The 27605-nt window shown below is 44.0% G+C and overlaps 1 pseudogene; it reads left to right on the top strand.

Annotated features, from left to right (window-relative positions):
• The first annotated feature begins 24315 nt into the window (after nt 1-24315).
• Nucleotides 24316-27605, top strand: part of LOC115175735 (AT-rich interactive domain-containing protein 1A-like) — a 53006-nt pseudogene continuing 49716 nt past the window's right edge.

Here is a 27605-nt window from a genome sequence, read left to right as displayed (position 1 = left end):
TGTTGTCATCCTTATAAAGCTGATTTATAGATAATTCCCATATATATCCAGTTTCTAGGCATCCTTTCAATTACAATATGAATGGAAGTTACATGATTTTTAGATCAATAATCCCATTGATGATTGCTTGCTCACCAGTGTCCTCATGTGATGCTTGGATGCCCACTTCTGGTAGGATGGAGGTGCCCAGTTGCCCTCCTTCCATTCAGACAAATCTCTTTCCTTTCACCCTGCCTGCCAACTGTGCCAAGTCATGAATATTAACAGTGTGAATTAAATGAAAACAAGGCTTGTGAAATAATCAAATAATGCAACACTACTACTCAAGGATTACAACAGGATATTTTATTCATGAGTCTGTAAACTCTCAAAGGTTCAGAGGTTCAGAGGCAAAAAGATGAGTACTCTCAAACACAGTCAGATAATCCTATAGATAGATTCCCAGAAATTAGGTTTTCTTATGGTTGAACAACCAATGACTTCAGATGGCTCTCTGTGTTGTTTTGAACTTGATAGTACGCAATCAAAGCACCGATTTGAATTCAAATGTCGGCTACATTTCAGAGGCAGACGTTTTAGCTTCATGGAGTTTTGTTGGTACCATGTAACCTTGCATCATATCGGACCGGTACAGGGATTGTCATTGTTAAAATGTTGTAAATATTGGAAACATTGAACTGTTGAGCCTTTGATAATAAAATGCTTTATCTTATAAAGTTGTATGCATTAATGCACATGAGAAAGTTTCTTGATTTATTTTACCCCCGGGAGAACAGTGAGGGAGGGAGGGAGGGATGTGTTGCACATTACAGCCAATTATCTTCTCTGGTTCTGAGAGTGTACATCTTGAAAAGCCAATTCCGAGCTCAGAATGCCATGGGTTTGTTCTCTCTCATTCATGTAAAGGATCCCCATCTCTCTTTTTCACTCTCATTTTTTCCACCCCCCTCTCAGATCCACTCTCCTATTTTGTCTTCAAACTTCAGTCCCTCGTTGGCCCTTGAGTTAGCTGGGTTGGAGGCCCTCTTCTGGGTGCTGATGAAATTACCCCTACTACCACCCGAAAGCTGAACATCAATCATGAAAAAATAGGAGAAAAGCCCAGTGTGAGAGATGCTAGATTGGAGTGGTAGCTGTGTACTGCTCCTGCATGGTAAAGCAGGTGGCTCTGAATCCATTCTATGAGTGTTTGGTCTGTGAAGTGAAAGGGTAGACTTGCTTTGCCAAACTCATGGGTCATTACACACAGCCACTGTAGGAAGAGAAGAGGGCCTTCAGCCCATGCGAACATGTGAAGCCTGTACAGTCTGGTCCTGGATCTGTGTGTTTACCATTTGTTAGACAGTAAGTGATGGATGTTAACATAGCAAAATGGTTAGTTTAAGACCTAGCAAAATGAAAGAATAGCAGCCCACTGGGAGGTAAGGGCGATCAACATTACAGCATCTTCCCTCTGTTTCTCCTAATGGTTACACTCAACATGACACACATACAGTGAGGGAAAAAAGTATTTGATCCCCTGCTGATTTTGAAAGTTTGCCCACTGACAAAGAAATGATCAGTCTATAATTTTAATGGTAGGTTTATTTAAACAGTGAGAGACAGAATAACAACAACAAAAAATCCAGAAAAACGCATGTCAAAAATGTTATAAATTGATTTGCATTTTAATGAGGGAAATAAGTATTTGACCCCATCTCAATCAGAAAGATTTCTGGAGGGAGCTGAAGGTTCGAGTTGCCAAACGTCAGCCTCAAAACCTTAATGACTTGGAGAAGATCTGCAAAGAGGAGTGGGACAAAATCCCTCCTGAGATGTGTGCAAATCTGGTGGCCAACTACAAGAAACGTCTGACCTCTGTGATTGCCAACAAGGGTTTTGCCACCAAGTACTAAGTCATGTTTTGCAGAGGGGTCAAATACTTATTTCCCTCATTAAAATGCAAATCAATGTATAAAATTTTTGACATGCATTTTTCTGGATTTCTCACTGTTCAAATAAACCTACAATTAAAATTATAGACTGATCATTTCTTTGTCAGTGGGCAAACGTACAAAATCAGAGGGGATCAAATACTTTTTTCCCTCACCGTATCAAGACAGGAACTCGTCAGTAGAGTCTTCTAATGCACGTTATTCTGAATGACAGGGGTAGCAGTGCGAGAGTTCAAACCTCTCTGAGAGACATAAATATTCATATTTTGTCTGTCTGACATACTCACTCAAACAGACACACACACAAACACGCCCGCATGCACGAACGCACGAAAGCATTCACGCACACATAACAGATCAGTTTGAGTTTGAAGATAAAAAAGGAAAAGGGTGTCTTTGCCTTCCCTTTGTCAGAAGTCCATTGAAACAGCTTGCCCCCTGCTTGCCTGGCTGTAGTGACTGGTTGTTTAATGAGTCTTACTCTCTCTCACTCTCTCTCTTGCTTTCTCGTTCTTTCTCTCTCGCTCTCTCGCTTTCTCGCTCTCTCTCTTTCCCTTTCTCTCTCTGTCTCTCTCTCTCTATCTCTGTGACTCTCTCTGTCTGCCTTCTCTCTCTCCTCTCTCTGTCTCTCTCTCTCGCTCTCTCTCTCTGTCTACCTTGTCTAGCTCTCTCTCTCTAGCTCTCTCCTCTCTGTCTCTCTCTCTCTCTCTCTGTCTGCCATCTCTCTAGCTCTCTCCTCTCTGTCTCTCTCTCTCTCTCTCTCTGTCTGCCATCTCTCTAGCTCTCTCCTCTCTGTCTCTCTCTCTCTCTCTCTCTGTCTGCCTTCTCTCTCTTTATCTACCTTTCTCACTTTCTCTTTCTATTTCTCTCTCTCCAACTCTCTCTTGTTTATTTTAGTCCTGGTCTGGAATAGGGAATGAGGCTGATTACACTTCCAAGATTGACAATTTTATGCTGCCGAATTAAAAAAGAACCCTCTGAATTAGTGAGATAATTGTGGCAGACTCTTCTAATGGGCTGTCAGTGATTACCACCCTGCTCAGCCAATCAGCTGTCAGACATACAAAGAGGGGGGAGAGGAAGGGAGGGGAGAAGGTGAGTGAGGAGTGATGCGTGTTGAAATGAAATGTCAATCATATTAATCTAAATGAGTAAATTAGCGTGAGTAGCTCATTGTCAGAACTGATAAATATGGATGCGTCACCCGCGACCTGGAAGCTATGACACAGTGCTGAAGGACGGATGGAGACACTTAGATCAGGGAGCAACAATGACAGACAGACACATAGATAGAAAGAGAGGGAGGAGGAAAGGAGTTGAGAGATGGAGATAAATTGCATGTGAGTATAGGGGATGGTGACATGAGACAGCCATGAACAGTTAAATAATCCATTCCATTCAGTCCAAGAGTTCCATTGGCCATGTCTGTTGCTGATCCCTTCACTCTGCTATATTGGTCAGTTCGCTGGTGAGAGGCTTTTGAAGTGAATGATTGTGACACCAAGTGAAGTGTAATTTTATGTCATGAATATGCAGCATACAGTATAAGAGATACATTGGGGTCGTTCTTGAATTGCGGTGAAAAACACTTTAAAATGGCAAATAGTTACACATCATACATGCTTTGTTCATATTGAACTGTTTACCAATGGTAAAACATAATGTAAGTCCTTTATACTGCAAAACCTTATGTTTATGAATTGCTTTAAGTACTTAAGTTAGGTCAATTGGCTTGTCCCAATGTGATGTGTAGAGTTGTAGTGACATGTTTTGGAGATTTTGTGATATCTATGAATTATTTTGAATATATGAAAGTGACCAAATTATTTAATATAATATATTGTATAATCAATAAATAAAGTTTATTAAAATAAAAATGTTTACTAGTATAATGTCTGTCCCTCAGTTTTATGTAATCGGTGTTACTGCCTTGAAAATCACTCATTACAAAGATATACACGGACCTTGAGCATTCCCTTATCGGGGGAGCTGTCTACATTAAAGAACATTATTACCTAATTTCACCTTGTTCGCATGTCATACATTTTAGGATTCCATCGATAATTTGGTGTGTCTATGGCTGCGTTTATAGAGGCAGCCCAATTCTGAAAATGTAACCCCCACTAATTGGTCTTTGACCATTCAGATCAGCTCTTTTGCCAATAATTGGGAAAAAGATCAGAATTGAGCTGCCTGTGTAAACGCAGTTTAAATTCAAAGTGTCACTTGGTGTTATTCTATTTAAATGAAGGGAAATAACATTGTGAGACAAATATTTAATCATATCGCTTTAGTAAATTATTGAAGCAGCTGTGGCCTTTAAGAAATTCCTCAATAACCAAAAATGTCTCATTGGTGTTACCATCATTGATGTTAATACTCCTACTGGTAAAAATAGAGTCGCACACTCCATATATAAACTCCCAGTAATTTATTGGGTGTGCGACTCTTTATTTATATAGTTTATAGTTTATTCGCCGTTAGTCAGCACCTCCACACAAAATAATCGTTTTGGGTGTGTGCCAGGTCATGTTTTTTATAATACTCCTACTCTTGGCACAATGTTATCCTAAAGGTAGAAATGATTTAGTCACTAAGCTACCATATTAGTTGATTTAGACTGGGAAGATGTACCCAAATACATTGAAATAAAAAAGGATCCCAAATGCCACCGCAATTCAAGAACGACCCATTGAAAACACTGAACAGGGTCAAATGTTCTCTCTCTCTCTAACGCACGCACGCACGCTCACACACACACACACACACACACACACACACACACACACACACACACACACACACACACACACACACACACACACACACACACACACACACACAAACAGTCCTCCCCCCTTTCACAGCATTTCCCCCGGCCATGCGGAAGCAGGTTTTAAATCAAGGCAGAATTCCCATAGCTGGACCATTCATTTGTCAGCCAGCCTGTTAGGAGGAAGCATAAAGAGAGGGATCGTGTGTCGGTAAATCATGTGACGTGGCTGTATTTATGCCCACAGCAATGAGTTTAACAAGAAGAGCAGTCCTTCAGGCAATATTCCTAAGTGGCACTTGGGCCCTGCCTCCCCTCCCCTCACCACACACACACACACACACACACACACACACACACACACACACACACACACACACACACACACACACACACACACACACACACACACACACACACACACACACACACACACACAATACATAAAATGAATTGTTTGTTTGCATGATGTTGGTATCTTAAACCTTTAAAAAAACTAAAATACTACTTCTAATTAATCAAGAACCTCAGATGTATTTATGTGGCCATTTTCTGTGAAGCAATGCAGCTTGTAGAATGGATGTATTTCCAAACTTGTGCTACATACTTTTTGTCACTAGATGGGAGTCCTGAGTTGCTGTTCTGTTTCAAAGGGCCTGTTTCTGTGGCCTATACATTCATTGGTTGATTCTGTGTCCCACACTCTTCCCCTTCACAGCTTTAATTACTGTGAATAAAAGGGAGTAGTAGTTAGATCCATTATGGACCATCATCATTGCTCTGCTTAGCTGCAGATAGACCGATGCACGCTCCCGTTTTACTGTCAAAGCTTTTCTCAGATTAAGAATAGACTGGTGGTTAATTCATTCAAATGAGCCTGCAATATAGCAACACTAAAAATAGCACCTGCCCCCTTCCGATACACTCCCAACCCCCTCCTCAAAGATGTGTCCTTTCTTTCCTTCTTTTGTTCTTTTCTTGTTCAAATCCATTTCCGTCAAAGAGATAATGCTATTATGAAAATGTTCTAGAACAAAAAGGGGAACAAAATCCAACATATCTGCTACCTCCCCCATTTTAATATCCAAAAGTGTGTAAAAAAAAAATATTACCTCAGTTCATTTTCCACAATAATACTGTATATGGGCTTTATTCAAGGTGTATTCTTGGATTGATTAATCGAGCATAACCGTGATTCTGAAATACATCACATTACCATAACCACCATTACCATAATCTGCATAGTCAAAGTGAATTTGTCTTTTTACACTAATGCGACCTGCATCAACAATTATAAGAAGACAACGAAAGAGGATCTGTGCTGTGTATAGGTTATCAGTCTATGAAGTAAAGCACACATCCCCATGATAACACCGCACCACAGTCTAACACCACAGCCACAATGACATCGGGATTAGCTAGCGTCAGAGTCTTATTACATGGACTCAGACTGATGGAGTCACAGTGAGTCACAGTGGAGTTACAGTAAATGTGATCATCGGTGCCTATGAGAACTGGGTGAGAGGGACATGTGTGACAGTAGCAGAGACCAAAAGAGCAGCGCAATTATTCAAACCGCATCTCATAGCCACTTTAAGAACTCTACCTACATGTACATATTACCTCAATTACCTCGACTAACCCGTGCCCCTGCACATTGACTCTGTACCGGTACCGTCTTTATATAGCCTCGCTATTGTTTTTTTACTGCTGCTAATTATTTGTTACTTTTATTTCTTATGTTGTTAGGTATTCTTCTTAAAACTGCATTGTAGGTTAAGGGCTTGTAAGTAAGCATTTCACTGTAAGGTCTACAAATACAATTTTATTTTATTTATATCTAATGTGCTAATGTAAAGCAATGATTTAATGTGCGCAGGGAATGGATTGTAAAGCATGGGGTTGTGCATGGGTTGGGAACGTTTGATACTCTAATTCAGTGTGGCTACAGAACACAATGGGATCCAAGTTCGCTGACTATATACTCCATACAATAGTACTCATTACTGTAAGTAATCTGCTGATTAAGTGTATGCAAACGTACAAAGCATAGGTTGGGAAGGTGGTTGTCAGTGAGACCACAGAGTGAGAAACAAAGTTTCCTCCATACAAAAGCCCTGTGGTGGGGTCGTGGTGCTGACCCCTCATCCATTCCTCTGAAAAGGCATTATGTTCCAACTCAACGCCAGCCACCACAGTGGATCAGGAGCTAAACCAGTCTGTGTCTAATATGCAGAAAGACCGGAGAGGCTAGGTCAGGAAATGTTGTGTGGTGCAGAGTCACAGCCCTCTGCCCTCCTCCTCCCAGGGGTTAAGGGTCAGCTGTCAGCAGGCGTGTGTGTGTTCACCTGGATAGACCAGCACTGCAGTATCGTCAACCCCGGACTCCCTCCCTCCCTCACTCAAACCATGCTCTTTGTACGTAGGACTGCTTTGCCTACGTTGCTGTTACCAGAAGAAAATCCTTAGAATCACACAGAAATGTCTGAGTCCTGTTTTTTTATTTTTTATTAACGTGTTGTAATATTGCAAATGTCAATAAAGAAATTGGTGTTCTTGATTCTGTTAATCAGTTTGATTATGCTGTAATATTTCCTAAAGATTAAGGCTTTAAGGTTTTTGTTATTAGTCTATAACCCAGGAAACTCAATCTCCTTCCAAATCATCTTGGCCCAGACTAGATTTATGAATAGGAAGTATATAGGAGGGAATAGGGAAATGTACAGTATATTACAGCCTATAGATAAAGGGATTATTCCACTTTGACCTGGTTTACTGTATGGGAATACAGAGGCCTGTGTCCTTTGTATTTGTAGTGTGACACTGTGTGTCCCATTTCAATTAGGCCATAACAGACTGCTAAACTGCTTTCATCATTTTATATGCTCTCAGTGCAGGCTATATGAAAAAATATGTACAACCATACAGTATGGACAACATACAACAACAAAAAACATTGTTTAATGCTTATAGCTGAAGAAAAATAACAAAATTGCTGTTGATTGTTTATTTATTTTAGGGGCACCATCCACCATGTAGAGTTTTTACCCTGAGACATCAATCTACAGCTGAATTCCAGGATGATGTGAAATTAATTCAGTTTTACCGGCCCACGGAACAGATGGCTATTTCATTCAGGACTCAGGCTAGTTTTGTTGCCTGGCAATCTCTCCCCAAACCAAATCAGAGACCATAAAGTGTCACTTACGGCCAGTGGAATCTGGTTTTCCACACTAGTCCGGCTGTGAAAATGTCAGGCATCCCTCACAAACCAAGGAGCCTCGGCTCTATTCGCCTCCCAGACACAAACCTCTACGCAAAACAGAAGCTGACTCAAAATGAATTGACGGGTTATATATGATATTGAGCCAAGGGAGTGGGAGGGAAGTCCCCTGTAAAGATATTGGAAATTAAGAATATGAAAGAGGAAAGAGAATTTGCCATACAATCACTGTTTTGAATGAATAGCTTTGCGTATTGGGCCTACATACAAAATAACAGATAGTCATATATGTGTAGAATAGATATTTCCCCCATTTCAATAAATAATATGGGGAAATATGTTTTGGAAACATTATAAACAGTATTTCCTCAATGTGCAGTAAAAAATACTAAATTGCTGGTAGAATAACATATTTTATTCCCAAACAATCTTTGTGCATTTATGTATATTTTTCAATTAATGTACCAATTTAATATTTTTGTTGATAAACTATCTTTCCCAAAATTGCATTTTAAATGATATTTTCTACCAGAGCCTTTCCACTTTTCGTTTTTCTCCCTTTCACCCTCTCTCTCCACTTCTCTTCTCTTCTAAGGCGGGAGTTACAGGAACAGCAGCAGGCAGGCCCCATCACCGGCGGAGCAACACAGGAATGCATTGTATGTGTTAGAAAGGCAGGACAGTCAGGCGAAATAGTCCATAAGTTAACTAAAATCGTCATGTAGTAGATTTTAACCACGATACACACACCCCTGTAAAATAGTGAGTGAAATCCTATTTTCCAGCACCATTTTCCAAGGTGAACTGGCCGGGTATTTTGTCGTTTTCCGGCAAAAAACACAGTCACACACACACACACACACACACACACACACACACACACGCACAAGTGAGCCGCGGAGGAATCCTTAAGGTTGGCAGTGCGTGCTTCGCCGCTGAAAGCGCACACAGTAAATTGAAGCTAGAATCGCTTCGAAAACCCGGAGTGGAGTTTGATTTTAATCTAACCCAAAAACCCTTTAAAAAGTATGCAAACAAAACTCCAGCGTCACATGCCTTCGGTTTAAATATTGTCTCAATGTGAGAATTTAAATATCTATTTTTCTATTCCCACATTTTAACTGTTAATAAATCCCATATTTGTGTTCATTGAGGGCAGGGCTGGTGTTCTGTACTCCAGACTAGAGCTGATATTTTACCTCATGGAAACAACACCGGGGAAAGCCTGCCTGCAACACACAGTCGTGAGGTAAAGATACATGTTTGAGTATCAATCTTTATATTTTGCTATAGTAAAGTCAACTGTATTATTTTGTTCATATGCATTCTTATCAAACATTCCAGTCACATGGTAGGCAACATGAGTACTGGAATAGAATACCATATTTTTTTACAGAGGGAATTTATGTATTACACCAGAAAGGAAAAAAAATAATTTAAATTGATTAGTTAATTTGGATGATCTCAGCCAGACCTGTCTTCTAATATAGGCTATCCATGCTTGATGGCCAGAACTCCCTGACCTTAGACTCTCTATATAGCCAACGATCTATCAGAACAACAAGACTATATACTCTCTATGATCCATCTGAACCAGCCTGACCCTAAGTCTATCCAAGCCAACCTTCTCCACTGTCTGCCCTCTGGCCCTGGAATGCGTCCACTGGCCGGGATTCTTCCCTCAAACAACACTCAAGTATTTGGAATGGGTGACAAAACCAACACACCTCCCTATTGGTCTGTTGGTTATCCCCTGCTCCTCTGGCTCCTCTGTTCTCCTCTGTCTGATTCCTCTGTCTGTCCCCCTCTGTTTGTCCTCCTCTGTGCTCCGAGCATCAGAGGGGCTGTTGGACAGAGATACAGGCTGCCAGGCTGCAGCACATGTGAGAAAAGAAAAGACAGACCGATTTCAAGGAATGAGGCGGCCTCAGCCAGGAGTTTAATCAAACATTGGGGTGCCACTGTGTTCGATGTCAATGTGACACCATTTCAAAGAGATGACATATTAGGGAACACAATAGGGGAAAATCACCTCCTGTTGGAGTGTTGGGAGTCTCTAAACAAAATTGCCTTTGCCCATGTCTCTGAAAGAGGCTGACAGCAGGGAGGTACATTTAGTTGACATGCAACCAAAATATTTTTGGGGAGGACTTCAAAGAAAATGATTCTCTATCATCACTGACAGGGTCTCTCTCGCTCTCTTTCTCTCACTATCTCTCTTTCTCATCCAGAAAGCAGATCTTAGTCTTTTTACCTCAGAAAATCATTGTGAAAAAGCCGAGCACGAGGAGGATTTAATGCAAAATAAACATAGTGGTTCAATTTCAGTCAGTGCCGGTGTAAACTTCAGTAATGGTCACATTTGGAGAGTGGGAAGAACAGCCTTGGAATTATAATGTAGACGAACTGTATCTCTGAATGTTTTCCTGTATCTCTCGATGACATTCATTGGATGATCTGGAGGAAAGGTCAGCTCAGCATTCTGCACTGGGCCGTGCTGTTATGTTTATTTAGACTGTATTTACATCAATCTGCGACTGGATGGCCCCTCCCGTCGGAAACCCCATGCTACTGTCTAGAAAAAACCCTAACCCATTCCCCGTATCGCATTTACCCGTAAACCTTAGGGGCTAGGGGTTAGAGTGCAGGTCTAGTTTTGGGACACAGGCCTTCTCCCCTCAGTCAGTCCCCTGTTTGATTGTCACGTCTGTCTGGTTGACACAGAGAGCGTGCTGCCGTGGCGACAGGGACGAGGCTGGGGATGGGGCTGGGGTTTACCCCTCCTTGTAGCTCCCAGCTGTCGATGGTTACATAATAGCAGGGCCTTGTCGGTCTGCCGGATGGCTTTGTCCCCCTGTCACTGAGGGTGATTGTGGCTGAGATTAAGCTGCGGGCGAGGAGCTGCTGCTGAGAGTTCCCTACCTGATCTCCAGCAGAGAAAACAAGCCAAACAGAGCCTGCGTACCAAATGGCACCCTATTCCCTATACAGTGCACTACCTTTGGCCCTATGGGTCCTGGTCAAAAGTAGTGCACTACATATAGGGTATAGGGTGCCATTTGAGACGCATCCAGAGTCACACATTTGGGGACGGACGCAGCGCTTACAGCTTAAAGCACACAGACCCAGCTAGAGGCTGGAGTCGTTCCCCCTTTCCTTTCATACTGTGCTTTGTGTGACTAAACAGTATTTCTTGTCTTGATTATGTGGTTGATGTTAAATGTATTGCCAGAGTAAAGACCACCAGTAGAGATTACACGGGCTGCCCATGAATTACATTTTCTCATAGCCTTGAATATTAAGGTTTCAAATGACATAAATGGCCAAATGGGAATACAATCTGTGGGTATGATGGCACGGCTAGGCTACTACTACGAAATGAAGTTGATATTCATTTCTTCAGCATGCGTTATATACATACACATTTTCTCCTGAGACAAGTATCAATGCTCCAGCTGTTGTAAAATATATTGTAGTTGTATTATTAATAGGTCTGCTAGCCACAACAGATTTGAACAGATTTAAATGCACCACCAGAAGTACAGTTCAAATCAGTACCTAGTTTGATCCAGCTATTATTGTTGCATGTCTGCATTGTATTATTGCTATGACAAGGACATGCATGTGATTCGAGTAAACGTGGTTTAATAGCATGGTTATTGGCCTTGAAACCATGAAAATCAGGGACAGTGTGTGTCTGGGGGGGGGGGGGGGGGTCAATTTATAGCGTTGAGGCCTGATTTCCCTGGTGCCGGTTTTGTTAATTTAATGCATTATGCCATTGTTTATCCAGCTTTAGAGCTAAGAGATAGTAGTTTAGTTTCCATAGGCAAACAACTCCTCTCAGACAAGTAGTCCCTTCCCTACCACAGAGGAGGATCACCATGGGTGCAGGGCCAGCAATTCCTCTGATTGGACAGAATCCTTTTTGAAAGCTCTACTAGTAGTCTGGGTTTGTGGTTGACAGAGTGACTCTGTGGCAGGCGCCGTTCTCTTTCTCTCTGCTCCCTTCTGTCTCTCGCTCTCTCTGTCTCTGTCTCTGCCTCCCTCTCCTCCCTCGGCCCGATCCAGGCCAGCTTTTCCCTCTCTCTGACGGTTATAACAGGGAGCCAAGCCTTACATTAAATCTGGGTTTCTGCATAACTGGCCTTGTGCATTTTTTTCTAGTCTGCTGGGCCTCCTCTCTCTCACTCTCTCTCTCTCTCTCTTCTCTTGCAGTGGAAGAAGTGCCTTATACAGGCAAACCAAACCAAGCCTCCCCTTTGCCTCCTGCTCAGTGTTTCTGTTGCTCTGTGTTCATACAGTTCCCTCTCACACAACAATAGACATAAAATGTTACAAAACGAATTGTATGATGATACTGTGATAGTGAATGCACCATTGTTTTTGACCCCCCCTCTAGACACCCTTAATATGTTGTTTTTGCATTAGTCCTCCTGACTGACAGATAGAGGTCTACTGGGGGTGGAGCCTCTTCTTTTCATCTATTATCCACCTCCCTTCTTTTCATTTTCTTTCTAAATTGCATTCTCTAAAAAGGAATATAGCTATAACAGGCTATGATAACAGCTGTATTTCTCCCATCCTCCTCCTCCTTACTGATTTGCTGAAATAAACACACGAAGGAAGGCAAACTAATGTCTCTCTCCTTGGTGTGTGAAATTAAACATAGCTATTGTCCCTGACTGTCTGGGTTCTTATAAGTCACTTTATTGTAACAGCCTGATTGAGGATTGTGTAATGAGGCGCCTGCTGCTATCATAGACACCAGATATCAAAATCTCTCTTTGAGAAGCACTCAGCCAAATCCTCCAGTGGAGACACAGGTTCATGGACAAGGCACTGTCACAGCAGAGAAGTAATATGACTGATATTAGTGGTTTCATAGTCCTCTCAGGACTCACATTCATACACCGATTTATGATATATAACACTTAGAAGACACTCACTTCCAAAGTGACTTGGAGTATTTCACTCTTACAGTGTTGCACTCTTACTGTAATGATGATATTATTATGATATTATGAATTAATTTGTGGGTCCTTTTCTCACCCCTCCAGTTCTGTGCACGGCCGCGGACTCAAAGCAACAATAGAGTAACAACAGTCACATCAATCACTTTTTTTCATGAATACTTCCAGCCTCAGACCGAGGATTAATCTCTCTCTGTTTCTCAGAGGTTATTCTCCTGTAGGAGCCACAGCTAGGCAGCAGAACACTATAGTGACACATGCCAAACAAAACCCTTGGTTAGCACTCTGAGTATGTGGGCATCCTGCCTTTGCCAGCCTCCATGCTGTAGGGGTCTGTGCCAACATTTTATAAATGCCCTATTTGGCAACAGCTATGTTCAGCTCTGCCCTGCCGTGGCAGCAGTGTCTCTCTCAAGGTTCCAGTTCAAATACCCTCTCCTCTAAATGTGAACATGTTCCAAATCCTACATGTTCCAAATTCTAGAAGCTAGTTTGCATTTCAAATGTTATGGTCATATTTAAAGGAAACCATGAATAATGTTCTGCCACCTCATCTGGCAATAGTTAGCAACAGACACAATGTCATATGTAAACTAAGTTTGCTTTGTCATACATTATAGTAATCAAACACTATAGCCATTTTTTGTTGGTTATCCTCATTGGATTCACTCAATGGATAGAGAGAGAGATGGCAGCTTTTGCTTTGTAGTGTCTACTCTCTAATTTCTAGGTTTTCAGATAGCTAATTGACTGGATACGCCTCCTATCAGTCAGCTATAGGCCTACAAAGGAGCACTCTCAACTCAATGTCTCTCTTTCTCTTTTTTCAACATTTCAATGCAAACATCTCAAATCCTACACCCCTCTTTACACACACACAGAGACACACACACACACACACATATAGACACACACACACACACACAGACACAGACACACACACACACAGAGACACACACACACACACACACATATAGACAACACACACACACACAGACACACACACACACACACAGAGAGACACAGACACAGACAGACACATAGACACACACAGCCTTCACATTGTCCAGGTCTTTGGGCCAATCATCAGGTCTAGATAATAGTTGTCCTGCCAAAGCCTCTGTGCTCCTTTATCTGCTGTCCACCCCCCCACAGGGACGTCACAAAGCCAGGACTAAGTTTTGTTTTCACAGTTGACTGGTGGGTGGTGGCGGACGGTGTGTGTGTTTGTGTGTGTGGTGGTACGGGAACATGGAACCCCCAGCATGGGTGCGAGGGGTCATTCCTGAAGTGTGCCGTCGACCCCACACGGCAGCATGTCCTGTCACACTGTCACAGCTGCACCTCTCCCATGGTGGAGGGGCCACGGCTATGGTCCCCAGGCCTACAGAGGAGGGATTTGAAGGGTTTTTTTCTCAAAGGAAAATGAGGAACAGAGCCTGTGGAGGACCTGATTAGATCCAGAGAGGATCTTGTGGTTGATGTTGTTGCAGGCCTGACCAGCCTGCCTCTGGTCTGACACCTCCACACCTGGTTTGTAACTCCCTCTCCAGCATTCTAACAGCATTGAAAGCATTGCATGCATTCTGTATGTTGACAATGTCACCGCCTCAGTTTATTCCCAATCTCTCCTCTTCGGTCTCTGTATCAGTATGTATGCATGCATGTACTTCCTTATACGTCAATCTCTCTCTCTCTCATCCTTCTCTGTCTCTCTGTTTCAACATGTACCCCTGCACATATCTCTGATCAAACTGTAGCTACTGCTGCTAATATATTCACAGCGTTTAGAATTTCCCTTCATCTGTGGCCTCTGAGTTGTGGTGCTCCGGCTCACACTCCAAACAACACAAACACTGTAAAGCACGTTAGAGACTCCGTGGGAGACTCCGTTGGAGACTCTGTGAGAGACTCCGTAAGAGACTCCGTTGGAGACTCCGTGAGAGACTCCGTAAGAGACTCCGTGGGAGACTCCGTGAGAGACTCCGTAAGAGACTCCGTGGGAGACTCCGTGAGAGACTCCGTAAGAGACTCCGTGGGAGACTCCGTTGGAGACTCCGTGAGAGACTCCGTAAGAGACTCCGTGGGAGACTCCGTGAGAGACTCCGTTGGAGACTCCGTAAGAGACTCCGTGAGAGACTCCGTTGGAGACTCCGTAAGAGACTCCGTGGGAGACTCCGTTGGAGACTCCGTAAGAGACTCCGTGAGAGACTCCGTTGGAGACTCCGTAAGAGACTCCGTGGGAGACTCCGTGAGAGACTCAGTTAGAGACTCCGTGGGAGACTCCATTAGAGACTCCGTGGGAGAGAGACTCCGTTAGAGACTCCGTAAACAATAGTCTATAACATAGAGATGAAGAGGGAATGATCCTATTGGCAGTGTCTGCAATACTACTGCTACTACTCATTTTCATTGAGTTTCTCCTCACTGTCACACAGTAGCTGTCACTCAGGCAGTTCAGGGAAAAATAATAGTAATGCAATGCAGTAGAAATGTATGACTAGTACAGCAGGACGGAGCTGTTCGGATGATGATTTGTACACTAAAGTACTAGAATCTTAAGATGAATTTGAACCAATATCAAAGCCTAAACTAAATAGATTCTTTGTATTTTCTCTGGTGGGCAACGAGCGGTCTGATCCATCTTCTCAGTCTGTCATGGTTCAGATTGATTTGCACAGCTTCAAGGGCTGTTCTAAAACTGGCAGCTCAATTATTCAATCTGCACTGTGTCAATATGTCCAGCTTGGCATCACATCACTCATACTGCCCAGCCCGGCCTGACCAGTCCAACTGGCCGGCCGTCCCCTCAATGGACAGGTCTTTCTTCGACACAACAAACTCCAACTCCTTTGTCCCCTACCATTGATTACTGTCCTGGCTCCTCAATCAGTTTTCCTCTCTGTGTACCATATAGAAACCAAGCAGTCTAATGACTGCCGTGTCTGTTTTACATGAGCCAAACAAAATGGTCCATTTTATGTTGCTGTGTTTTCTTTGTTCACCTGACACTCCTCTGTGCTGCCCATCAGTCCTTCTCTCATCTTTATTTTGGTACTGCGGAGTCCCCTTCTCATGACAGCGTGCTCAGTGGGATTGTCAGGGACCGACTGAGTGTTCTGTCACCAGTGGAACAAGCTGCACTGTGTGTGTGTGTGTGTGTGTGTGTGTGTGTGTGTGTGTGTGTGTGTGTGTGTGTGTGCAACCAGAGGAACGAGTACGGTGAGCTCTATGACCCACTAAGGAGCAGTTCTCAGTGTGAGGACAATGATGAGTCCCTACAACTACAGAGATGATTCTCTCCATTCTCTCTGCTCTCTCCTCTTTTAATCCCTGTTGAAAGACTGTCTGGAGCACTTCTCTGTCCTTGTGAGGAGGACACCATGTTTGTGAGTGCTCTTAACCCTGCTCTGTGCTTTGTTTAGACTGGGGGTACACTTCCTTCTCTCTCTCTCTCTCTCTCAATTTCATTTAAGGTGCTTTATTGGCATGGGAAATATATGTTTACATTGCCAAAGCAAGTGAAATAAACAAAGATAAATAAACAATAAAAATTAACAGTAAACATTACACTCACAATCCCGGGTGGACAGCAATACCTTCTGCCCGAGACGATACAGGGGGGCCGGGGTCCGGTGGTGGTGCGCTTGTTGTCGATACCTGGAGGTGGTCTTGAGAAGGGCTGACCGGGCTCTCTTCCAGGTACGATGACAGAGGCGGATAAATGTCTGGGCCGAAGGTATGCCGACCTCTTCCTCTTTCTCAGGGAAGAGTGGGTGTTGATAGCCCAGGGAACACTCAAAGGGCGAGAGACCCATGGCAGAGCAAGGAAGGGTGTTGCGGGCGTATTCGGCCCACACTAGTTGCTGGCTCCAGGTGGTGGGGTTCGTGGAGACCAGGCAGCGAAGTGTCGTTTCAAGTCTTGGTTAGCTCGCTCAGACTGGTCGTTGGAATGGGAGTGGAACCTAGAGAAAAGGCTGGCCGATGACCCAGTGAATGTGCAGAATGCCTTCCAGAACCGGGAAGAGAACTGAGGACCCCGGTCGGAGACCATGTCTACTGGGAGTACATGGATCGGGAAGATGTGCTGCACCATGAGCTGGGCGGTCTCTTTTTTGCAGATTGTAGCTTGGGGAGAGGAAGGAAGTGAGCAGCTTTGGAAAACCGATCCACTACTGTCAGGATGACGGTGTTGCCATCAGATGGGGGGAGACCCGTGACAAAGTCCAGGGCTATGTGAGACCAGGGACGGTGAGGGACAGGCAGAGGTTGAAGGAGACCAGCCAGAGCTTGCCGAGGAGTCTTGTTCTGCGCACAGACCATGCATGCAGCGACGAACACGGAGACGTTAGGAATCATGGTAGGCCACCAAAAGCGTTCTCGCACAAAGGCCAGGGTCCGACAGGAGCCCGGGTGGCAGGCAAGCCTGGAGGAGTGTGCCCACTCCAGGACCGAGGAGCAGACCGTGTCAGGAACAAACATCCGGTTATCTGGGCCCTCCCCGGGGTTTGGCTGGGAATGCTGCGCCTCATGAACCTGCTTCCCTATCCCCCAGCTGAGTGCCATCGCCAGGCATGAGGTAGGAAGGATGTTCTCGGTTCCGGTGTTGTAGCCGTGGGGCTATAGCGGCACAACAGCACACCCATCTTGACATTCTTGGATCCCGGTCGGTATGACAGGGAGAAGTTGAACCGGGTGAAAAGCAGGGCCCATCTAGCCTGGAATTGAGACGCTTGGCGGTGCGGAGATATTCCAGGTTCTTGTGGTTGGTCCACACAATGAACGGATGTTCCGCCCCCTCCAGCCAGTGCCTCCACTCCTCCAATGCCATCTTCACCGCGAGAAGCTCACAATTCCCCACATCATAGTTCCTCTCCGTGGCATTGAGGCGATGGGGGAAGAAGGCACTGGGATGTAACTTGAGGTCCAGGGCAGAACGCTGGGACAGGACAGCCCCCAATCCGACATCCAAAGCATTTGCCTCCACCACGAACTGGCGGGACGGGTCAGGATGAACCAAGATGGGAGCTGTGGTGAAATGGTGTTTGAGATCCTGGAACGCCCGGTCAGCAGCTGGGGACCACGTGAACGGAACCTTGGGAGAGGTGAGTGGAGTCAGGGGGGAAGCCAGGGTGCTGTAACCTCGGATAAAGCGCCAATAAAAGTTGAATCCCAGGAAACGTTGCAGCTGCACCCTGGACGTAGGTTGGGGCCAATCCACCACTACTCTCACCTTCCTGGGATCATCTGTACACTACCTGCAGTGATGATGTAACCCAGGATGGTGGAGCAATGGAATTCACACTTCTCCGCTTTCACAAAAAGCTGGTTCTCCAGGAGGCGTTGGAGAGCCTGTCGGATGTGTAGCACGTGGTTTTGGGCGGAGCAGGAGAACACAAAGATGTCGTCAAGGTAGACGAAGACGAACCAGTTCAACATGTTGCGGAGAACATCATTAACCAGAGCCTGGAACACAGCAGGGGCGTTGGTAAGGCCAAATGGCATGACCAGGTACTCGTAGTGACCGCTGGCCATGTTGAAGACAGTCTTCCACTCGTCCCCTTCCCGTATCCGCACCAGGTGGTAGGCGTTCTGTAGGTCCAGCTTGGAGAACACGGTGGCCCCCTGAAGTGCCTCGAAGGCCGAGGAGATGAGTGGTAGCGGTTTCTTCACCGTGATGTTGTTGAGGACCCTGGTAGTCGATGCACAGGAGCAGGATTTTGTCCTTCTTCTCCACAAGGAAGAACCCTGCGCCGCGGGGAGGCAGAAGGATGGATGAACCCTGCAGCTAGGGAGTCCTCAATGTAGGTCTCCGGACCCGACAGAGAGTACAGTCGTCCCCGGGGCGGAGTGATGCCTGGGAGAAGGTCAATCCCGCAGTCATAGGGTCAGTGCGGTGGAAGCAAAGTGGCCCGGGCCTTACTGAACACCTCCCGGAGGTCCTGGTACTCCGCGGGAATGACGGAGTACCGGCAATGGCGGCAACTTCCGAGCCCCCAGGAAGATGTCCGGGAGCAGGCTGCGCTGACTTCAGGCACTGAGAGTGGCAGAACAGGCTCCAACCCATGATGGCACCAGCAGACCAGTCACTAAGGGGATTGTGTCGCAATAAGGGGATTGGCTCTTCTGCAGGTTTATTTCTCTGTAGGTAATGGCTTTGTTATAGAAGGTTTGGGAATCATTTTCTTTTAGGTGGTTGTAGAATTTAACGGATCTTTTCTTGATTTGGATAATTAGCGGGTATTGGCCTAATTCTGCTCTGCATGCATTATTTGTGTTTTACGTTGTACACTGAGGATATTTTAGCAGAATTCTGCATGCACAGTCTCAATTTGGTGTTTGTCCCATTTTGTGAATTCTTGGTTGGTGGAGTGGACCCCAGACCTCTCTCCTCTCACCACACACACAGTGAGAGAAATTGGAATGTTTAGAGAGGGTGTGTGTGCATGCATGCTTGTCTTGTGTCCAACCTGGGTGTGCGACTGCAGTTTTTCATCACAATACTCAGGGAATTTTCAAGAATGAAAATACATCAGAAATGCTCCAAGCAAATGACAACTTCAGAGAAAAAGTCATTCTCAGATAAAAGTACACTGGTCTAAAACTGAATATGTCCTATTAGCTTTGTTGGTGAAAGCCTGTCAGGATGCATGGAGGTGTGTGTGTGTCCTAGCCTATTTTTCACATTAAGAGCTGAGAGGATTCCATCTCTGGACTGAATACAGAATACTAGGCCGCCTCACACTGTTTTCTATGATAGGGATTGATGTGTTTGCTTAGTATCTGGTGATAAAAAGCTGCTGGTGTGTTGGAGGGTAAAAACACACATGGTTTGATTTCGTGTATCAAATCAAACTCTTTTTGGTGTGAGTTATTTAGTGCTGAGATTGAGAATACTACCAAGAGATGATATCATTGATAATACCTGTTTCTAATATCATCATGATGCTTGTATTCCTTTTTTAAAACAGATTAAGTATTTGAATTGGGTATACACGTATGCATGGTCTGAGCTCTTATGTACCTTATCCTACAGGGAGTAAACCGGACCAGCCATTGGACAGTTCTCAAAGTGGTACTTCCCCTCCTTCCTATGCACACTCCAGACTATGTGTTCTATTGCTGGCCTGGCAACCAACTGGACACAGCCCAACTGCACTTTGTGTGCATTCTATGTTATGTCTATGTGTGTGTTTGGGTCTGTGTGTGTTGTGCACGGTGTGAGCAAGCCTGTGTGGCAGGCCTGTGTGGGAGTGTCCCTGACATTTACTGTGAGCATGTGCGTCTATGGACAGCATGTTGTTGAGGAGAATGTAAGTTTCTCTCTCTCTCTCTTTGTGCTTTGTGGGAGTATGTATATTTGGCGGGTCTGAACATGCGGGGCTGCTTTTTTCAGTAATGAATGCAAGTTTGGTGTGTGTGTGTGTCTCCCAGTCAGTCACTCCAAACTCAACTCCAGTCTGTTTAAGAAATTCCACTCCACATAATTGGGTTGTCTTGGCGATCAAAGGGCTCCATTCCCAGACTAGATCTCTGGGGATTAAAAAACTTCTCAATGATCTGTCATCAATTACTTCCTCAAGACTGACACTTTTACCATCGCACGCCTGGGTCAAAAAAGAGAAAAATAAATGTACTATACAAAAACGTTCTCTATAGCTTTATGACACAGACTGAAAAATAATTAACTATGAATGCCTCAACAAGCCTCTGGGTGAACTTTGTTAAATCACTTACTCTTGGAAGGAACTGCAGAAGTGTTATTGGCCAACGATGTTGCACTCACATTGGTGTGGGTTTTAAGCTCATAAAAAAGACTGAAGAATTGGATTTGATTTCATGATGATGAATATTGAGTATGTATTATTTACAGTTCAGTCTAGTGTATGTGGTTGGAAGGATGCATTGTTAAGTTTTGGATCACGGTTAGGGGTTGTAACTGTGGATGGTGGACGCCAGAACAGAGCATTCTCCAGCAATGTGCTTCTTCTTTTGTATACTCTTCTAGTAAAGGCATATGATGCTGAGCAAATACTGAGTGGAGGCCTCTTTCAGACAATTGCATAAATACATTTGAATAATCTTCTTATCATTTCATTCCAACCAATGTCTCACATTATACATATTTGTTATCATAGCATTATGTTCTTCTCCCATAGCCCGCCCATTTACTCAACATTTTGAAATAATGCTTTTTCCTGATGCATTGTTGGTTTGTTGTTGTTTTTTCGTAGAGGCCTCCAATCAATACTTGATATCAAAAGAAAAAGTAGTTCCTGGCTGTATTCCCCTGGCATGTGTCCAGGTCTGTATCCGTGGTGATGGTGGAGGAACTCAGGCCACCAGGCTTGGGGTGATGCATCATGGTCAGCTACACAGTGGGGTACAGAGTAAATACTCCTAAATCCCCATCCTAGGACAGATGTGACTGTAAGGAGTCCAATCTAAGTAGTCTTCATAACATTTCATAATGTCATTTTAACAACTGATTCAACCAGTGTTATTTCAGGTGGTTGATGACCTGAGATTATAAAGCCTAGAGGATGGTTGTAGAAGTTCCATCCAAAGCAGAATGTTTGCCTCTGGGTCATGACAGTTGTGTGGGTATCTGGAGTGAATCTTTCTATATTCAAATGGTCCAAATAATACTTTATGAAGACTAATAATGTCTGAAGAATACTTTATGAAGACTATAATGTCTAAAGAATACTTTATGAAGACTAATAATGTCTAAAGAATACTTTATGAAGACTAATAATGTCTAAAGTGCCTTTGTCTTACACAAATCACTATATGAATTTGTTGCATTATCAATGATTTGTCATTTAGAAGTATATTTACGTTTAATTTTGTTTTAACGTGAGCTAATATTACTGTAGCAGAAATAAATACAGATATATTATAAGGGTGTGTGTGTGTGCAAACCAGAGGAACGAGTACGGTGAGCTCTATGACCCACTAAGGAGCAGTTCTCAGTGTGAGGACAATGATGAGTCCCTACAACTACAGAGATGATTCTCTCCATTAGGACTAATTCCAAAAGAAGTGTGGCAGACAAAATATATTTAAAACCAGGTGTGAACAGACTATATATCAGTGAATTGGGGGGGGAGGGTGGAAAATAGGACAGGAGGGGTAAAAAATAGACAGGGCCCCCCTTATGATAAGCACCAAGTTTATGCTGAAAAGAAAAAAAAAGAAGATCCCAAACCCCCCCTCTCCTCTGTCTGCCTCTCTCTATATTCTAGCAGCACACAGCAAACACTCCTCCCTCCCTAGCCAATATAGTCAGTCAGGCTTCTGGCCCCCACCCCCACAACCTCCCTCCCCCCTTTTACAGCCTGTCGTCCTTCCTCCCATTTAATGCACATTCAAAGAAAAAAAAACGAACAAAACTTAAACTAAGGGGATCCCCCTTTCCAATGCTAGTCAGTAGTATGAGCCTGGCCGGGTGTAACTCGTTGCCAGAAAGCCCTGCATTGTAGAGGAGAAAAGGGCTGTGCTGAGCTGTGCCTGCGCTGCCCATCCCCCATGCGCTGATAGCAAAGTTCTGCTGCTTTTGCAAGCAGAGAGAGGCTTGCTGCTGCTAGGAGAGAACACGAGGCAGGCAGGCAGGCGGAGAGAATGAGGAGAGGGGGGTGGGGAGGGAGAGAGAGAGAGAGAGAGGGAGAGCAGCAGAGTGGAGAAGAGGAGAGCGTGGCTGTTGTCATTTGACTTATTTACTTTATTCTTCTCAAAATCTCCTCTTGATTTTATCCTATAGCTATTCTACGAAACCACACACAGATTTATAACGGTTAATTTTTGCTTTAGACTATAGCATCATATGTAGATTTCTCAGTGGCTTACACTGTTTGTTTTCTCTCAATTTCTATTTCAATTTTGTTTTCTCTCTCTCACTCTGTTTTCTCTTTTTTTATCTTCACTTCCTGCTCTGTGACTGGCTCAGTCCATCCCCCATCCTTCTTCCTTTCTATCCTTCTTCTCTCTCTCTGTCTCTCAATTCAATTCCATTCAAAGGCCTTTATTGGCATGGGAACATATGTTTACATTGCGAAAGCAGTGAAATTAGATAATAAACAAAAGTGAAAATAAACAATAAAAATGGTACAGTAAACATTACACACTCTCTCTCTCACACACAACCACTATAATTTATTGCTTTCCTCTCCACATATCAAGCCCTCTGCTTATGCTAGGTCCTTTCGTTCTCTCTCAGCACATGGCAGGAGTCAATCCCATCTTAATACTCTGTAACTGTGTGAATATATTGTTGATACGATGCAATTATAAACATAGACTTATATTGTGTGTAGAATTATATAGTCTCCCAGTAACATATTCATATGTGTGTCTTACTCTGTATAAAATGAAAACTAAATGCATTATAACTATGCAGATTTGAAGCTTTAAGACAAATCTATATAGAACTGTAATGGAAATAATTTATGATTTACAGATGATGTGGTTGTCCACAAAATAGCCGAAATGCTGAATGTTATTGAATTATGTTCCATTTATATGTCACATTTTTATCAGTTCTGCTATAGTCTCTCTAGACTAGCTCTATAACCCCTTCAAAATAACAAATACATCCTTTATCCCTGCTTGTTGTAGCCTAGCCGCTCCTACCTACTGGAAAATGAATCCGCTCCGTGTTTTGCGTTCATCTGAACGCTTCAGTAAAATGGCTGTGTCTCGCGGAGCCTCGTGCTGGTTTGGTCGGTTTCTTGCTCACACTCTCGTTCTGTAGAGAAGCCTTCCCAATTCTCTGTTGGTTAATTTAATTCCCCTGGATCCTTATTTATATTCTTCCAGTAACTTTCCAGTCGAAATCGGAGACGGGAGTGGATGCCGGATTCGGTCCGGAGGTAGGTGGGAATGATCCGGGACACGGGTACATTGTTATAACAATTTGTATTTATGTTCAATGCTATTCAGAGAGCTCGATTGTGAGTGACTCGCTGTGAGAGGCAGAGGGATATCAATGGCCGCGCAGGTCGCTAGCGTCGCCACTCTCAACACTAGCCGCCATCCGAACTTAAAAAGCCGGATCGGGACCCACTGGAGGAGTCGGTACCGGGAGAGAAACAACATGTAAATAAGGAACCGGGATCTGACAACGGATCTCCGGGACAGAAGGATCTGCAGGACGGGGCCGATGCTGGAAATGTAGGGGGAGGAGGGGAGCCTGACATGAAGAACGGGAACGGGAATTCGTCCAGGGTGAATAATAATAACAACCAGAATGATACTGGGGGACCGGAGGGGAATAACCACCCCGGGATGGGCCATCACCACCAGGGCTCATTCCCTCCACCTCCTTACGGTTACAACCAGCACTACAGCCGGGGCCCCTTTTCATCAACATGGCGGACAACAAAGCCCTGGCATGCATCTGCAGCGGGGGCCGGCAGTGCAGCCAGGTAAAATGATGGACCCATACCCGCCCAACTCACACGAGCACGGCTTCCCCAACCATTTAAACAACTACCAAGCCCTTCCCGAACCGGACTTCTTATCAGGGCCAAGGATACGCCATGAATTCCCCGCGTAATAACCAGCCCCCGGCGGCTGGGGGGCAGCCAGGCAAGCAACAGCCAGCAGGCGGAACTACAGCTATGGCTGCCTCGTACAATAATCAGAGGTATAACATAGGAAACCTACAACCCACGTCTACCCCGACTTTAAATCAGCTCCTAACGTCTCCCAGCTCAACGAGGACCTACCAGAATTACCCACAAGGAGACTATAGTAACCAGGAAGGGGCTAGCAAGGGAGCAGCAGATATGGCCAGCAGTCAGTATGGTGGGGGCCATCCGGGTTGGCAACAAAGGACCCACCATCCGCCTCCAATGAGCCCAGGGAACACGGGACCTGGGAACACGGGACCTCTGAACAGAAACCAGGTAAACTTTTCTCTCAGTACTGGTGCACTTTGAGCAAGTTGCAGGCAGCTCTGTGTAGCAGTGAAGGGTTGCAATGGAACAGCCATTGCCTATGTAGCTTAGCTAGGTAGCTCTCTAAAATGGCTGCCTCTGTTTTCTCCTTACACCACCTCCTATAAGAGTATTTAAACAGAGAAACAAGCCACGTCTGTGCTAAAATACCAAACTCACCGAGCTGGTAAAGATGTGAAGCTTCTGCCTGGTCAGGGGCAAAGGGGACAAGTTTGAGAGGAGAAATTGGAAGGCTAAATGTGTATTTTTCTTTCTTAGCAAAGCGTGTACTGTATAAGCGCAATGACAGTTATTTCTCCAGCTAACGTTAGCTATGTAGCTAACGAATCACTGCAAATTGTATTTGTATGCTATATCCACTCCACGTAGCCCTGAAGTTTGTTGCAAGCTTTCACACCTATTTTAAACGGCAAGATGTAAATGACACATGACGTAAGATTATATTGGAATAGTTTGTTTGAAGCAAGCAGAACGGATTGTATATCTAAAAGTACACCAGACTGTGGTCGACGTTTTGTAAATGTAGCAAATATCTATCTTTCAGTTGCAACATTTTCCCCGCCAGCTTGTTATATTGTATCTTCTGATGATTGTTCCGATTGTTACGTTGTAGTTAACGATAGAGAGACGTTATATTTTGCCCCTGTATTCCGGAGTTGTCTCTGTACCGGTAGTAAACACGGCCAGTGATTTGAGAACGAGCAGATTGCTTTGCTTTGGGATTTGAATTATGGAGGTAAAATCCTTCTGTCAAAGCCAGGAGACAGTTGGTCTTAGGTTGACATGCTAGCTGAGATCTGATTGGCTCCCCATCCCCTGCTCCTGGCCATTTGTAATTGCGTCCAATGTAACGCTGTAGAAATCACCCACATCAGCTCATGTACCCTGGCAGTGTCAAGATGACATTACGCATATTATTCACGCGCTTTAGCCTGTTTAACCGTCTATGCATGACATACAGCCTACTTGATATGCAAGCAAAATATGTATTTGTATTGTGGTCAGCATGCAGCGGCCTACATTTCAGCTGTAATGCGTGTGTCCAAGCATGCTAAATAAATAACCAGTGTGCAAAATATACTTTATGGGTGGTTTCATTGAACACTGTTGTGTAAGTCCCTCTGCAGTATTTGCATGATGACTGTATTGCCTGCCACTCAAATAATACAGTACAGCTAAATTTGTTTAGTGTACATTTAGGTAAAATCTCAGCCGTAGCCTTCATGCAAAATTACTGGTGTTCATACTTCTACATGCATGTACTGCTCCACAGGCAGATGGGAGATGTGGCAGAACTCTAGTGCTGACTCTGGAACAGCAGAGGGAGTAGGTGTGGGCTTGTTTCCCCCATGCTAGAATAGTGTTCCCTAGCTGATCTAGGATAATCTTGTAGAGGAGAGACAGGAGGTTATGTGGTTCTGTTTGAGAATCTGACTGGTGTTCTGTGGTTCTGCAGTGTGTTTCAGAATGTGTTGTATTCTTTGAGAGAATCTGACTGGTGCTCTGTGTTCTACAGTGGGTTTCAGAATCTGACTTGTGTTCTTGTGAGGAGAATCTGTGAGGAGAATCTGACTTGTGTTCTGTGAGGAGAATCTGACTTGTGTTCTGTGAGGAGAATCTGACTTGTGTTCTGTGAGGAGAATCTGACTTGTGTTCTGTGAGGAGAATCTGACTTGTGTTCTGTGAGGAGAATCTGATGGCTGCAGTAGTTGTAGTGTTTACAAGCAGCCAAGGTGTCAGCCAAGTGTCACTGCTTTGTTCACTGGGTTACTATGATTACTTTCACATGTGATGCTGCATAGTGTGTAACCATGTCAACAGACAAATGGTGTATTCCAGTTTTAGAATATCATCAACCACGTGTAGGCTAGCAATAGCGTTGACCTCCTGAATATTGAATAGCAAGGCCTATTTGTAATTTCTATCCATTGAAGTTTAGATGGAATTTGTTGATTTCTGTTTCTTGGCAATTGTCATTTGCAGTTGTTAGCCCTAAATATAATATTCAACATTATAGAACATTAAATCAACATTTTAAACAAGTTATTGGTTAGCTCGGTGGTTCATTACCCTCTTCGATTACTGTACCACCATTTTAATTATTCAGTTTTATTATTCTCCCCCCAGAGACTTGCATGATGCCTCGTGGAATACCTGTCTTAAAGACACTATCAAATCAAATTTAATTTATCACATGCGCCGAATACAACAGGTGTGTGTAGACCTTAGCATGAAATGCTTACTTTCAAGCCCTTAACCAACAAAGCAGTTCAAGAAATAGAGTTAAGAAAATATTTACTAAATAAACTGAAATATATATTTTTTGTCATCAAATCACGTAACACAAGAAAATTACATAACAATAACGAGGCTATATACAGGGGGTACTGGTACCGAGTCAATGTGCGTGGGTATAGGTTAGTCGAGGTAATTTGTAAAGTGACTATGCATAGATAATAAACAGCGAGTAGCAGCAGTGTAAAAACAGGGGGAGGGGGTCAATGTAAATAGTCTGGGTGGCCATTTGATTAATTGTTCAGCAGTCTTATGGCTTGGGGGTAGAAGCTGTTAAAGAGCCTTTTGGTCCTAGACTTGGCACTCTGGTACCGCTTGCCGTGCGGTAGCAGTCTATGACTTTGGCGACTGGAGTCTTTGACAATTGTCTGGGCCTTCCTCTGACACCGCCTAGTGTATAGGTCCTGGATGTCAGGAAGCTTGGCCCCAGGGATGTACTGGGCCGTA

Source organism: Salmo trutta, chromosome 36 (assembly GCF_901001165.1).
Source record: "Salmo trutta chromosome 36, fSalTru1.1, whole genome shotgun sequence".
Taxonomy (NCBI): domain Eukaryota; kingdom Metazoa; phylum Chordata; class Actinopteri; order Salmoniformes; family Salmonidae; genus Salmo; species Salmo trutta.
The sequence above is the reverse complement of the archived record's forward strand: the minus strand, read 5'-3'. Positions and strand labels throughout refer to the sequence as shown.